The 16113-nt window shown below is 42.6% G+C and overlaps 1 protein-coding gene across 1 annotated transcript in view; it reads left to right on the top strand.

The window, feature by feature from the left end:
* The first annotated feature begins 749 nt into the window (after positions 1 to 749).
* The window catches only part of STYK1 (serine/threonine/tyrosine kinase 1), a 50694-nt gene continuing 35330 nt past the window's right edge, over positions 750 to 16113 (top strand). Inside the window, exon 1 of the mRNA XM_030321704.2 lies at positions 750 to 885. The gene's annotated coding sequence lies outside the window, so the exon portion shown is untranslated. The remainder of the gene's footprint in view (positions 886 to 16113) is intronic.

The raw sequence follows: 16113 nt of genomic DNA, 5'->3' as shown, positions 1-16113 counted from the left end.
CTAGAGAACTAAAGAACCTCAGTGTGTAAATTTATTGTACCCATATTACATTGCCCCTACCTTCTTTCTGTTCAGGTACCCCTTTCTGTTTGATATGCTATCGGTCCTCAACAAACTGGTCCCCTATTTCAGTTATCTGTGACCCGCGTTTCTTTACCAGAACTTGTATTGTTAGTATCCAATTTGGAATGACTTCAGCTGTGTATTTTCTTCAGTGTTTCCTGTGATTATAAATGCCACGTGGGCAGGTAATAGAACTACTTCTGTTTATGCTACGTCCCTAGAAGAGAGCCCAGAATGTATTTAGACAGTATGTGCTAATGACCGATTACCTACTAATGACAGTTTTGTTTCCACTTATTCCTTCGCGATTTCCCAGCAAAGGCTTGAGGTGGAGATTATCCCAGGAGAGGACTCATCAAGCTCAAATTCTCCTCGAATCCGGACTATTGCGAGCACCGACGAAGGCTGCTGCGATGAGGTCGGACATGAGGTGGCGCTGTTGCGCTTTATCATGACTTTTTTTTTTTTTTTTTTTTTTTACCTGGCCTGCCGTCTCCTTCACAACGGACCATGTAGCGATCTCTAGAGGAAGAACACAGTAAGCAGAACAGCAGCAAGTGCAGCTTTTACAGCTTCGGCAGAGGTTTCCTGCTGGCTGGTGCGCGGTGAGTGCCGGAAACCTCAGTTGCCCGCAGACTTCCCCTTGTGGGGAGCCCGCCCCAACTCCATCCTTTGCGCGCAGCCACGCCCCACAGTGGGAAGGAGGGACTGAAAAGCATTTCCTTGAGGCTGGCACACCTTGTCACATCCAAACCGATCATTTTCTACCCCCCTGGCTGGGCCGTTTCCATCTGAGAGCAGAGTGGCCGGAGGAGGGACACGGTAGTGAACTGGGGTTCAGGGGTAGGGGGGGTGGGAGGTGGATAGCTTGGGCGTTTGGGAGGGAAAGGGGGGAGAAGGCCAAGAGTGGGAAGGTTGTGAGAGGCGGTTCGAATTTTATCTGAACGGGCAATGATCACCAGGTGAACGAACCTGTATTTCTTTGGAAGGAACATCTTGTGGATTTTGACTTTTATGTTTTTATGATTGTACGATGTGATATGCTGTTCCGTGTTGACCGGATTTTTGCTTTCTTCTGAATTTGTCTTCTCTTTTTCTGTGTCTCTTTCCCTTCTACCTACCTGGCAATGTCATCCCCATTTGTCTCCTTTTTCCCTTTCATTTCTTTTTTGAAAAAAAAAAATTTAACATTTATTTATTATTGAGAGACAGAGAGACACAGAGCACGAGCAGGGAAGGGGTAGAGAAAGGGGGAGACACAGAATCCGAAGCAGGCTCCAGACTCCGAGCTGTCAGCACAGCGCCCAACGCGGGGCTCGAACTCACCAACCGTGAGATTGTGATCTGAGCTGAAGTCCCTCACTTAACTGACTGAGCCACCCAGGCGACCCTTTGGTTTCTGTGACTGTGGCATCTTTCTGTTAGGAATCCCCATGCCATCTGAGTTTCTCATACATTTCAGACCAAGCTTTCTTCCTGCTACTTAGCGAGAACCATCAGTGGTTGTGGAAATCAAGCACCAGAGCTCCTGTAATGTGCAGCTCACACACACACAGTGAAATGCACCTGGAAATGGTGACTTCGACCTGATTGACCCTCCTCAGTACTCCTAACACTCAGCGAGGGGCCATCTGGGTCTTTCAGTAAGACATGGGGAGATACCATTGATCCTTGAACATCCCGGGTTTGAGTTAGGTGGGTTCACTTATGCATGGATTTTTTCAATAAGTACAGCACAGTACTGTAAATGTGTTTTCTCTTCCTTACGATTTTCTTAATGGTGCTTTCTTTTCTTTAGCTGACTTCATTCTAAGAATCCACTGTATAATACGTATGATATGCAAAATATCACATGCATACAGTGTTGCTCGATTGTTTATGTTATTGGTAAGGTCGACTGTAGGCTATTAGTAGTTAAGTTTTGGGGGAGTCAGAAGTTTTACCCCTGTTTTCTGCTGCACAGGGGATCGGTGTCGCTAAACCCTGTGTTGTTCAAGGGTCAACTCTATGGGCATACTTTGGAGATATTGTGGGTTTGCCTTCAGACCACTGCATTAAAGTGGAATTAATATTGGAATGAAGTGAGTCAGATGAAATTTTTGGTTTTCCAGTGCAAACAAAAGTTATGTTTAGTCTGTACTGTAGCCCGTTAAGTGTGTAATATGTCTACAAAAGCCATGTGTATACCTTAATTAAAAATTCTTTCTTTCTTTCTTTCTTTAAAAATGTTGATTTATTTTTGAGACACAGAGACAGAGTGTGAGCAGGAGAGGGGCAGAGAGAGAGGGAGACACAGAATCTGAAGCAGGCTCCAGGCTCTGAGCTGTCAGCACAGAACCTGACGCAGGGCTCGAACTTAACAAACCGCGAAATCACGACCTGAGCTGAAGTTGGACGCTTAACTGAGTGAGCCACCCAGGCGCCCCCCAAATACTTTTTTTTTCTAAAAAAGGCTGTCATCTGAGCTTTCAGAGAGTCATAATCGCTGATGGCAGACCACTATAACGAATACAATAATAATAAAAAAGTTTGAAATATTGTGAGAATTAGCCAAAATGTGACCCAGAGACACGAAATGAGCAAGTGTTCTTGAAAAAAAAAATGCAAAGTTGCTACAAACCTGCCATTTGTAACAAAACAAAACAAAACAACCTGCAATACCTGTGAAGCACAATAAAACAAAATGCTTTAGGACCACATGCCTGTGTGGCTTCCGTGAAAATCATACACTTTTTCTTTAGTGCCTTCATCACTATTAGCTTGCTAGGGCTGCTCTAACAAAGGGCCACAAATCGAGTGGCTTAAGCAACAGAAATGTATTGTCTCACAGTTCTGGAGGCTGAAAGTCTAAAATCAACAGCCATGTTGCTTCTCTCTGAGCGCTGGGAGGGAAGGATCTATTCCAGACCCTTTTCTTTGCCTTGTAGATGGCTGTCTTTATGTTGGTATGGCATTCTCCCTGCATATGAGTCTGTCTTCAAATTTCTTTCTTTTTATTTATTTATGTATTTATAATGCTTATTTTGAGAGCACGTGTGCGTAATTGCAAGTGGGGGAGGGGCAGAGAGAGGGAGAAAGAGAGTCCCAAGAAGGTTCCGAGCCACCTTTTGAGACAAAGAGAGGGAGAGAGACAATCCCAAGCAGGCTCTGTGCTGTTAGTGGAGAGCCCGAGGTAGGGCTTGAACCCACAAACCGTGAGATCATGACCTGAGCCAAAACCAAGAGATCAACACTCAACCCAGCCACCCAGGTGTCTCCAAATTTCCCCCTTTTTAAAGGACATTGGTCACATTGGATTAGCGCCCACTTTAATGACCTCCTTTTATGTCTCTATTCCCTCTGTTAAAGACTATTTCCAAGTAAGGTCACGATCTGTGGTACCGGAAGCTAGGACTTCAGTGTATGAACTTTGGGGTGGCACACTTCGATCTGTAACAGTTCCTTGTTCTTTCATTATGTACATACTCAGAGTGAGTTGAGTGTCACATAGGGAGTTTTGTGATTCTACGGCTCTGTTTTATTTCATTTTTTTAATTATGTTTATTTATTTCTGAGACAGAGAGAGACAGAGCATGAATGGGGGAGGGTCAGAGAGAGAGGGAGACACAGAATCTGAAACAGGCTCCAGGCTCTGAGCTGTCAGCACAGAGCCTGATGCGGGGCTCGAACTCACGGACTGTGAGATCAGGACCTGAGCCGAAGTCTGAAGCTCAACCGACTGAGCCACCCAGGCGCCCCACTACGGCTCTGTTTTAAACTGAGGGTGTTAGTTTCCTATTGCTGCGGTAACAAATCATCCCACATTTGGTGGCTTAAACCAACACAGGTTTTTCTCTTCCAGTTCTGGAAGTCAGAAGTCCAAAAGGGGTTTGCATGCCTTCTGGAGGCTCTAGGAGAGAATCCCTTTGCTTGCCTTTTTTTCAGCTTCTAGAGACTGCTTGCCTTCCTTGGCTCAGGACTCTCTTCCTCTATCTTCAAAGCCACGTCAAGTGTTTCTCACAGTTCATTTGCCGGCAGTGACACCTGTGCCCTTTCGTCCATATTCAGGGTCTTTATGATTACATCAGACTCACGGGCTAATCTAGAATAATCTCCTCATTTTAAGGTCAGTGGGTTAATTCCACCTGCAATCTTCATTTCCTTTTGCTATTTTAACACTATTAAAAACTAACATATTCGGGGCACCTGGGTGGCTCAGTCGGTTAAGCATCCGACTTTGGCTCAGGTCATGATCTTGCCGTTCCCGAGTTTGAGCCCCACATCAGGCTCCGTGCTGACAGCTCAGAGCCTAGAGCCTGTTTCAGATTCTGTGTCTCCCTATCTCGCTCTGCCCTTCCCCCACTCACTCTTCGTCTCTCTCTCAAAAATAAATAAACATTAAAAAATTAAAAAAAAGAAACTAATATATTCATAGTTCTGGAGACTTGGACATAGATGTGTTTGAGGGACCACTGACAGCCACACTGAGCTTTGAATAACTGGGTTTTCTTTATTGGGTTTATTGTCCTGTTTTCACTCTGAGGGATCAGTGTTTTGCTTGCTATGTGTAGCAAGGAACTTTGTATCCCTTTTATAAGAGAAAACCAGCATCCTGTCTAGTGATAGAGCTAAAAATGTGTTCCCATTGAGCAGAAACCTGGGTAGCATGATACTTCCTATCGAATACTATTAAAAACGACTCCCCATCCCTTGTACTTTTAGCATTACAGCTTAATTCTTTATACCCAATTAATTTGCATAGGTTATTTTTGTATAAAAATGTCTTTCTAGGGGCACATGGGTGGCTCCAGGCGGTTAAGCGTCCGACTCTTGGTTTCAGCTCAGGCTATGATCTCACAGTTCGTGGGTTCAAGCCCCTCTCTGGGCTCCACGCTCACAGTGCAGAGCCTGCTTGGGATTCTCTCTCTGCCTTTTTCTCTGTGCCTCCCCTGCTCTGTCTCTCTGCCTCTCAAAATAAATAAATAAATAAACTTAAAAATAATTTCTTTCAGATCCAATGTTGTTTTTATAGGTGAATTTAGCTGTGTATTTATCGAACAGCCGTATGAATTTTGACATGTGGGCAGATGCTGCTTTAGGCACAAGGGACATAGCAAGGCAGAAAGGAGCTGGGGTCCTTAAATTCTTGTTGTTGTGAAGGTGTCCCTCTCACTTCCTTCTCGTCCTTCCCCCAGTCTCAATTCCCCACCACATCCCTGGCTTTAGATGTGGCTACTGCTCTGTGCCTATGTCTGGGCTGTACTAACGAAGGACCTAAGGAAGGAAATTGCCATGCCCTCGAGGAAACTACCAACTGTTTGGGAAGAAGCAGATAATAATAAGCAAGCCAATGAAGCACTGAGTCAGCTGGTTGGGTATTCAATGCTCTATATTAGCGTATCACCTCTTGGACATGGTTTCTAACTGGGAAAAATGAAAGTAGAAGGGAATGAGCGCACACATACCAAAAAAAAAAAAAAAAAAAAAAAAGTGCTTGCACAGACATCAGTGTAGACCGGAATGAGTCCTGTCCTGAGTCCAGGGACCTGAAATCTGGTTCAAGTGCTTGCACCCTTTTTGCGAGCAAAGAACAAGCGACTTACTTCAGTGTCCTTCATTATTATTATTATTTTGTTATTATTATTGTTATTATTTCCTCTCTTAACAAATGAAGGGTTGAGGTAGACTGGGAAACCTCTGGGGATTCTTCCAGGCTTAAAACAAAATGAGTCTTTTATTTTTGAATTTCTCACAATTTCTCTGAGTTTCCGAAGCCGAATAATAATGAGGGGGCAGGTTCGAATTCAGCTGGGGAGATGGTCACCTCTGGGCCAGAAAGGAAACTGGGGATGGGGTGCAGGGGTTTCTATCCATCCCTTGACTTCAGCCTCCTTTCCTGAAGGTACTCTTACCCGTTCAGCTCAGGTGGCCTTCACTACTTTTCTCCTGTCTACAAGGCCAGCTGAATTGGGCGGTGCAGATTCCTGCCGCCTCATGTTGTGAATGCCATTTCCTAAGGGTGAGTTTTCAGGGAACAGAAGGATCTCCCTAGGCTCATGCCTCCTTTAACTCTCATCAGTCTCTGTTGTGGCCCGACTTCTAAGAATCGTCGCCACCCACAACTCAGCCAACCATCAAGTCAATACAGCTAATTCTCGGTAATGGCCATGATCAAATCAACTTGAAGACAGTGACTGCATGTTTCAAACCTGCACTTTTAAGATTTTTATGAACTAAATTACTGGCAAGAATTATAAATGAGAAAGGAAACCTGTTTTAATTTTCCTTCTGTTATAGCCTCAGCCATAGTAAACTGCCCCATCGGTATATATTTGTAGAGCAGTGGTTTTCAATGTTGGCAGGTAACAAAATAGATAGAAATATGGTGCTATTTCCAGAATACTGATCTAAATTAAAATTATGACATGTATATAATTCTAGGCTCTGTCAGAAATCTACTAAGAACAAATTGTAGCAGATGCTGTAGGGTAAGAAAAAAAAGTATGTTTCAAACTGTACATTGTGGCCATAGGTAAATTTCAATAATACACGTTTACATAAAATACACAATACGCAATACACAATTACATTTACACAAAATACACAATACACAATTACACAAAATACACAATACACAAAATAATACTCGTATTTTAAGCCAATTAGCTTTCTAGAGAAATCTTCCAAGTTATTAGCTTGTGTCTCATCAGTTTTTTTTTGTTTGTTTTTTTAGTGTTTATTTATTTTTGACACAGAGAGAGAGAGACAGAGCATGAGCAGGGGAGGGGCAGAGAGAGGAGGAGACACAGAATCCGAAGCAGGCTCCAGGCTCCAAGTTGTCAGCACAGAGCCCAACGCAGGGCTCAAACTCACAGACCGTGAGATCATGACCCCAGCTGAAGCCAGACGCTCAACCGACTGAGCCACCCAGGTGCCCCATTGTCTCATCAGTTTTGAGTGATTTAGCCAAATGCACTGGATTGTTGGGTAAATGCGGAGTTTTGTGTTGAACAACTCTAGGAGACACCATTTATTTTCTATTCATATTATGCTATCAACTCAATGTTGAGAAACATCTGCCAAAGACGATAATTTGGAGTTTGGAGAAATTGATCCAAAGCTCTTCTTTTCTGACAGAACTCTCTATCCAAGCCACCCCCAGTTTGTGTCCTTTGGGTCAACTTCTCCAAAGTCCCTCTTACGTCAGATGGGGCTGGCTTGCCTAAGTGCTCAGTCCAGGCCTCAATCTGGTGCTCCTTCTGGCCAGTTAGAGACTAAAGCAGCAGGAAAGGACTTGATTTATCTGAGTAGTAGAAGTGACAGGTTTGCTTCTGGTTCAAGAAAGGAGGAGGAGGTGCAAGAGAATGCCAAATACTTACCTCCATTACCTTGTTTCCCATCAGATTCATAATCAGATTCCACAAATCCAGCCAGTCTGGTCTGAAGCTGTCCTGCGTCCTACCTCTGTGGTCCTTCCTCGTAGGTCTCCATGCCCAATTCCTTTAGCGTTGCTGGGGGCTGATCATTAAGTGTGAGTCAAAATGAATTCTGGCAGAGGAAGAAGAAAGAAGGAGAGTATCCCCTGAAATATTCATAAAGCCCGGAAGTGCCAACAATTAAAAACACAGCCAGAATGTGAAGTCTCGAGTCTTCAACCTGGGGCATGCATGGGGTAGAGATTTCCAGAGGCTCGTCCAGACACATAAAGAGCCCAAAGACCTGGCAGGCAGAAGAAACTATGAAAGCATACGCACATTATGAACTGTACAAACTGGGATCTTTTTCCTTACCCTCATCCCTCCAAACCCCAACTGGAAAAAAGGGGGATCAAATATCCAGCCAGCCTTATGAAGGGTGGAAAATTGTAGGGAAGGAGCACTAGGTGGAGATTCAAGACACATAAGAGTAGTCTTAGCCTGAGTGTTAACTGGCTGTTGGAAGATACCTCAATCTGTGCCTGAGTTTGCTCATCCATAAGTTATGGAGGTGAGGGTTTTTTTTTTTTTGTTGTTGAGTTCAAAGGGCTCTTCTGGTGTTTAGGATTCTGTGGCATTGGTGGAGCACGTGTTGCATTTCAGAGTGTGCTTGTCAGGCAGAATAAGCAATGGAAGGCAGGGTTGCTGTTTTCATTGTTTCTGTAGCAGCGAGTATGGCCCAGAGGAAACAGCAGTGGTTACTTAATTTGCAGCATGGGAATAGAATGGCTTTTGGGGGGCGCCTGGGTGGCTCAGTGGGTTAAACGTCCAACTGCAGCTCAGGTCATGATCTCACAATCCGTGAGTTCGAGCCCCGCGTCGGGCTCTGTGCTGACAACTTGGAGCCTGGAGCCTGCTTCAGATTCTGTGTCTCCTCCTCTCTCTGCCCCTCCCCTGCTCATGCTCTGTCTCTCTCTGTCTCAAAAATAAATAAAAACATTAAAAAAATGGCTTTTTGATATTGAGAGTCGAAATTGTTGTATCTTCATCCCTTCTTGAAGCCCAGACATCTATGCTACCACCAAGTGACCTTGATTTCACTCCTTGTCCTTGTCCTCACCCACATTCCACTCTTAGGATGAGTTAATAATGGATTCATGATGAAGGGGTTTCATATCCGATTAGGTCTCTGATTTATCTTCTGACCCTAGGCGAGTCCCCTTTTCACTCAGACCTTAGTTTCCACATAATGGAGTTGCTAAGGTAGCCATGGATTATTCTGAACTGGTTTTCTATTATAAAAATGAACATGGGGCACCTGGCACTTAACTCACTTGGTTAAGCGTCCGACTTCAGCTCGGGTCATGATCTCGCGGTTTGTGGGTTTGAGCCCCACGTCTGACTCTGTGCTGTCAGCTCGGAGCCTGGAGCCTGCTTCAGATTCTGTGTCTCCCTCTCTCTCTGCCCCTCCCCTGCTCACGCTCTGTCTCTCTCTGTCTCAAAAATAAACATCATCGGGGCGCCTGGGTGGCGTAGTCGGTTAAGCGTCCGACTTCAGCCAGGTCACGATCTCGCGGTCCGTGGGTTCGAGCCCCGCGTCAGGCTCTGGGCTGATGGCTCAGAGCCTGGAGCCTGTTTCCGATTCTGTGTCTCCCTCTCTCTCTGCCCCTCCCCCGTTCATGCTCTGTCTCTCTCTGTCCCAAAAATAAATAAACGTTGGAAAAAAAAAAAAAATCATCAAAAAAAAAAAATGAAGATGGGGCACCTAGGTGGCTCAGTCGGGTAGGCGTCTGACTCTTGATTTTGGCTCAGGTTATGAGCTCATGGTTTGTCAGTTCGAGCCTCGTGTCGGGCTCTGCACAGACGGAATGGAGCCTGCATGGGATTCGCTCTCCATTTCTCTCTCTTCCCCTCCCCCACTTGTGTGTTCTCTCTCTCAGAATGAATAAATAAACTTTAAAATCTATCTATCGATATATATAGATATATATCTATATAACTATATAACTATCTATATAACTATCTATAACTATCTATAACTATATATAACTATATATCTATATCTATCTATCGATATATAGATATATATTTATATAACTATATAACTATCTATATAACTATATCTATATAACGATCTATAGATAGTTATCTATCTATCGATATATATATATAGATATATATATATCGATAGATAGATAACTTTGAGAAATATACCAATTCTATAGGATTGGGAAAAAAGAAATATTAATAAGCCAAATGTGACTTTATAACTATCTGTAAAGCATCACTTCTTCAGCACATCACATTTATCTTTCCAAGTCTGCTCTCCTTGGGCTGATATTGAAATTGATTATTTTTAATTCACTGAGTTAGCACTGACCACGGAATGGAGGCAAGCTGACTTCAAAACCAAAGTATGAGCTTACGTTATCTACAAACAAATGGGCAATAAAGATTTGATAGTATCAGCAAGGTTGCAGGTTGTGGGTTTATAGGTATTCAAAAACTATGTGAGATAAGTCACTCACCAAAAGGAGTTGAACGCTGGGCTAGAACTCTCTGTGCTAAATGGAGGTCCTTATAGTTTTACATGTGAGTTACGGGATTTAATGGTGGTATTAGGGACTGCTCCTTTGCGCCTCTCATTTAAGCTCAATCGATAATATTTTGGGTGCCCAGGGAACGGTATTCTCCATAGGTTTGATGTGCAGAAGCATTTATGGATAGGAATTTAGAGATATGACTCTGGGTACCAGAGTCCTACCAAATTCATGGCAATGTGAGGAATCAGATGAACTTGGGCCCGTCAAAGAAAATGAACTGGGTGCTGATGCTAAGAACTACAAGATGTGCTCTATAGTGTGTGCCTTTATCCAAACATGAGAAGGATCAGAAGTGGCCTTTTAGTAAGCTATGGTACCATATGTAAATAGCATGTCTGGCCAGCCTCTAGGAGGCATGTATTGTCCAACCTGTTCTAGAATGGACCTTCTCAGAGACAGAGCATTCTGTGACATTGCCGAATCATACACAAATTCCGGTTTAACCTTTAGAGGCCATGGAACTGTATGTCATCATCAACAACAAATGAGACTTGCACACTGAAAACTACAAAATATCATTGAAAAAATTAAAGAGGATCTAAGAAGACTTAATATCGTTAAGATGGTAGTACCCTCTCAATTGATCTGTACGGTCAATGTAATCTCTACCCCAATTTTTTTTTTTTTTTACAGAAATGGCCAAGCTGATTCTAAAATGCACATCATAACATAAATGTCTTAAAATATCCAAAACAGTCAAAAAGAGATCAAAGATGGAGGAGTCATGTCTAATGATTTAAAAACTCACTAAGTTTTTTTTTTTTAATTTTTAATGTTTATTTACTTTTGAGAGACAGAGCATGAACAGGGGAGGGGCAGAGAGAGAGGGAGACACAGAATCCCAAACAAGCTCCAGGCTCCGAGCTGTCAGCACAGAGCCCCACGCGGGGCTCGAGTTCGCGAACCGTGTGATCATGACTTGAGCCCTAGTCAGATGCTTAACTGACTGAGCCACCCAGGTGCCCCTAAAAACTCACTAAGTTTTAAAACTAAGTAATTAAAACTGTGTACTATTGGCATAAAGATAGACATATAGACCAATGGAACAGAATTGAGGGTCCTGAAATAAACTCATACCTATGGCCATTTGATTTTCTTTTTTATTAAAAAAAATTTTTTTTAATTATTTTTCTTTATTTTTGAGAGGCAGAGAGAGACACAGCGTGTGTGGGGGACGGGAAGAGAGAGAGGGAGACACAGAATCCAAAGCAGGTTCCAGGCTCTGAGCTGTCAGCACAGAGCCTGATGCGGGGCCCGAACTCATGAACCATGAGATCATGACCAGAGCCAAAGTCGGACGCTCAACCAACTGAGCCACCCAGCCGCCCCGGCCATTTGACTTTCTATACAGTGCCAACACAATTCATTGTGCAGACGCACTGGATATTAACATGCAAAAGAATGAAATTGATTGCCTACTTCACAACATTTGCAGAAATTAACTCAAAATAGGTCAAAGATCTAAATGTAAGATCTAAAATCATTATTCAGCCATAAAAATGAATGAAGTACTGATTTATGCTACAACATGGATGGGATGGTTAATTTTTAAAAAAAAAAATTTAATGTCTTTATTTTTATTTTTGAGAGAGAGAGAGAGAGACAGAGCAAGCAGGGGAGGGGCAGAGAGAGGGAGACACAGAATCCGAAGCAGGCTCCAGGCTCCGAGCTGTCAGCACAGAGCTGATGCGGGGCCTGAACTCATGAGCTGTGAGATCATGACCTGAGCCAAAGCTGGATGCTTAACTGACTGAGCCAGCCAGGTGCCCCGGGATGGTTAATTTTATGTGTCAGTTTGACTGGGCTGAGGAATGCCCAGATGATGAGGAAACATGATTTCTGGGTGTCTCTGTAAGGATGTTTCTGGAAAAGATTAGCATTTGAATCAGTGGACTGAGTAAAGAAGGTCTGCCCTCACCAGTGTGGGTGGACATCATCCAACCTGCTGAGGGCTTGAGGAAAGCAAAAAGATGGAGGAAGGGTGAATTTTCTCTCTCTTGAGATGGGACACCCATCTTCTCCTGCCCTCCACCATCGGAACTCCTGGTTCTCCAGCCCTTGGGCTCTAGGACTTACACCCATGGTCCCCCGCTCTCAGGCCTTCAGCCTCACACTGAATTGTACTACCAGCTTACCTGATTTTCCAGCTTGCAGACAGCAGGTTGGGGGACTTCTTGGCCTCTGTAATCTCATGAGCTAATTCCCATAATCAATGTCCTCCTATATATTTGTCTATATATCTACATCTTTATATCTTATTCGTTCAGTTTCTCTAGAGAACTCTGATTAATACAATGGGTGATCTTAAATGCATGCTAAGTGAAAGAAACCAGACACAAAGCTACAGATTGTATGATTCAATTCGTATGAAATGTTCAAAATAGGTAAATCCAAAGACAGAAAATAGGTGATTGCCAGGCGCTGGGGAGAGTGGGCATTGGGGAGTGACTACTATTGGTACAGATTTCTTGGAGGGGATGATGAAAATATTCTAAAATTAGATAGCAGTGATGGTTGTACGATTTTGTGACTATAAAAACCACTGATAATACACTTTAAAAAGGGTGAGTTCTTGGGGCCCCTGGGTGGCTCAGTCGGTTAAGTGTCGGACTTCAGCTCAGGTCACGATCTCACGGTTCGTGAGCTAGAACCCCACATCGGGCTCTGTGCTGGCAGCTCAGAGCTTGGAGCCTGCTTTGGATTCTGTGACTCCCCCTCTCTCTGCCCCTCCCCTGCTCACACTCTGTCTCTCTTTGTGTCTCAAAAATGAAACGTGAAAACAAATGTTTTAAAAGGGTGAGTTCTCTGGTATGTGAATTATATCTCAGTCAAAAAGAAAGCAATATTGAAGGTAATTCTAATTTTGAAAAAAAAAAAAAAAGAAAAGAAAAAGGAAAGAAAAGAAAAGAAAAAAAAGGTTTTCAAGAATCTGCTAGGAAGATGATATAATGTCAGAAAATAGATTCCAAAGCCATACAACCTGGGAGTTCCAAATCCCTGTTACTAGCTGAGTGGTCCAGAGCAAGTTACTTTACGTCTCTGTGACCCAGAAGTCATTGGTGCCATTGTAACTATATGCCTACTAGGCTGTAATGGGAAGCAAAAACCAGTATGAAGGAAGCTGTGCTGCATGTAAGTGACGGTTACAGAGGGGCAGAGCAGGGCAGGGTCCAAAGCAGATTGCTTCGTTGGTTTATTGTCTGAACTCTGCTCCAGGCTGACTCATGGAAAGACACTGGGTGTAGTGGAAAAGGAGGAAGAGATAATATGGATCCAAGATACCATCTCTATATTTAACCTTTCCTGGCCCTGGAAAAGATCCAAAACTATGTTAGGAGAGACACATAGAGGAGGGCACCAGAGCAAGGGATGATGAAAAGTATTGGATAAATTTTTTGTTGCTCAGTTTAAATAAATATAGACAGAAATGTTGAGGGTTTTCCTCTGGTTTCAGACAATAAACTTAAGATTTTGTTCTCTCGTCCTGTCTCTACTGGGACCTTGCTTCATCTTTCAATTCAAAATGAGATCAGACAGGGGCACTTGGGTGGCTCAGTCAGTTAAGTATCTGACTCTTGATTTCGGCTCAGGTCATGAGCTCATGGTTTGTGAGTTCAAGCCCCACATTGGGCTCTGTGCAGAAAGCATGGAGCCTGCCTGGGGTTCTCTCTCTGTCTCTCTCTGTCCCTCTCCTGCTCATGCACTCTCTCTCTCTCAAAATAAGTAAATAACCATTTAACAACAACAAAAAAAGATCAAACAAATCTTTAAAGCTCATGTCACTGCCACATTTTTATTCCCAGGACAGATCAAGAAGCTAGGACAGTGGCAGGTGTTTGTAGCAAGATTCACATTCCTTTGTTTTTTTTTAATTAATTAATTAATTAATCAAAGTTTTATTTAATTGTAGTTAGTTAACATATTTGCAATATTGGTTTCAGGAGTAAAATTCAGTGATTCATCACTTAAATACAACACCCAGTGTTCATCATAACAAGAGCCCTCCCTAATACCCATCACCCATCTAGCCCATCCCCCTCCCACCTCCCTCCATTGACCCTCAGTTTGTTCCCTATCTTTAAGAGTCTCTTACCGTGTCTCTCTCTCTCTCTTTCCTCCTCCCATGTGTTCATCTGTTTTGTTTCTTAAACTCTACATATGAATGAAATCATATGGTATTTGTCTTTCTCTGATTTATTTCGCTTAGCATAATACATCTAGCTCCATCCACGTTATTGCAAATGGCAAGATTTCATTCTTTTTGACCACATCCCTTTGTTTTAAACTGCTTTCTGCATCTTTGTAAGATGCACTTCCCATTCATGACTTTTCTTTAGATCTCACTCTTTCTGTCAGCATACAGCAAAGAAGGACTATATTACATAGCCATTTTGAGGGAATGATACAAATAGAGAAAACTCTGTTGTTGACCTTTCCTCTGGTTTTACACTTCTGAATTCTCTTCTTTATGTGAGTATATGTTATATATCCTTGGTTTCGTCATCGTTTTCCTTTCTTGGATTCTAAATAAATAATTATAATGCCTTGTATTTTCACTCTATATATTTCATGGTGTTTTACATACAAACCTCAGACCAAGACATGTTAATTAGCTTGCTTAAGGTCACACACAAGATGGTGCTAACCCAGTGTCATAACTGAGATCTCACGTCTCCTTTGCCTGTATTAGGAGAGGATTCTTTCTTTTCATTCTACATTTCTCCTAGAACTTTCCATTGAGAAATAATCTAGGTGAGGAAAATATAACCAATTCCAGGGCAGGAGGCAGCTGAAGCCAACGTGAAGATCAGTGCTGGGGCCTCATTATACTGGAGTCCATGCTAGTGTAGAAATAGTGTTATTTAAAGTTCATTTGATCACAGGGTTTTCTCCAAAGTGCATCTCATATCTGCATTAATCTCTGTCTTCCTCAAAATCACTGGTATTGATATATGAGAGGAGAAAGAGTATGATTAGCAAATGATAGAGCAATAAGTAAGTAGAACTGGCTTGAAATTCTCTGAAATACCAAAGCCTTAACACCAGCTTAACAGATCTCCAAATCATTTACTATGGAAATACTTTAATGGTGGGAAGCAAGGTACATCAGAAAAGAGGGCAGTGGACCTGTGGGGGCAGGGGAGAGGGAGAACATGATAATACGACCTTGGATTTCTGAATTCCATCAATTTCTTTTATTCTAAGACTTTAAAGTCCTGTCCTGTGTTTTATCTTATTTGTCTTGCCAGAGTGTCTGATTAGGCAGTTCAAGGATTATGATCCATTACTTTATGGATCAGGAATTAAAACCCAGAGATGTGATAAAACCTGCTCCAAATGATAGAGACAGAAAGGGAGAGAGAAGCAGAGATAATGTTAAGATATGGCTGCCAATGTAGAACTGTATTACACTAGATCCTGATGAATTTTAAATCTGCTCATATCACTTTACCTATGAACATAAGAAAAACCCCTTTATTAAAAACTTTCATGAACGTAAAATTGATATATTTATTCTATTGTATAGCTGTGTAAAAATGTGGCAGCCCTCTTTGCATTAGAGTTTTCCAGAGAAATAGAGCCAACAGGATGTTTGTGTGTCTATGTATGTATGTATATGTATGTATGTATGCCTACATGTATCTATGTATCATCTATTGACATCTAGTTTGAAGAATAGATCTGAGCCTGGATGGCTCAGTTGGCTAAGCATCTGACTCTTGATTTTGGCTCAGGATATGATCTCACGGTTTGTGAGACTGAGCCCTGTGTTGGGCTCTGCACCGGCAGTGCAGGGTCTGTTTGGGATTCTCTCTCTCTCTCTCTCTCTGCCCCTCCACTGTTCTCTCTCTTTCAAAATAAATAAATAAGCATTAACAAAAATTAAGAATCTGTGGATAGTTGGGAAGTCCAAAGTCTTCAAGGTAGACCAGCAGGCTGGAGACCCAGTGAAGTGATGCAGTTTAAGTCCAAAGGCAGTGTGCTGGCATAATTTCCTCTTCTGGGGAGGTCAGTCCTTTTCTATTAAGACCTTCAACTGATTAGATGGGCCA

This window comes from Lynx canadensis, chromosome B4 (assembly GCF_007474595.2).
Source record: "Lynx canadensis isolate LIC74 chromosome B4, mLynCan4.pri.v2, whole genome shotgun sequence".
Lineage (NCBI taxonomy): Eukaryota > Metazoa > Chordata > Mammalia > Carnivora > Felidae > Lynx > Lynx canadensis.
This window is presented reverse-complemented; position numbering and strand designations above follow the sequence as displayed.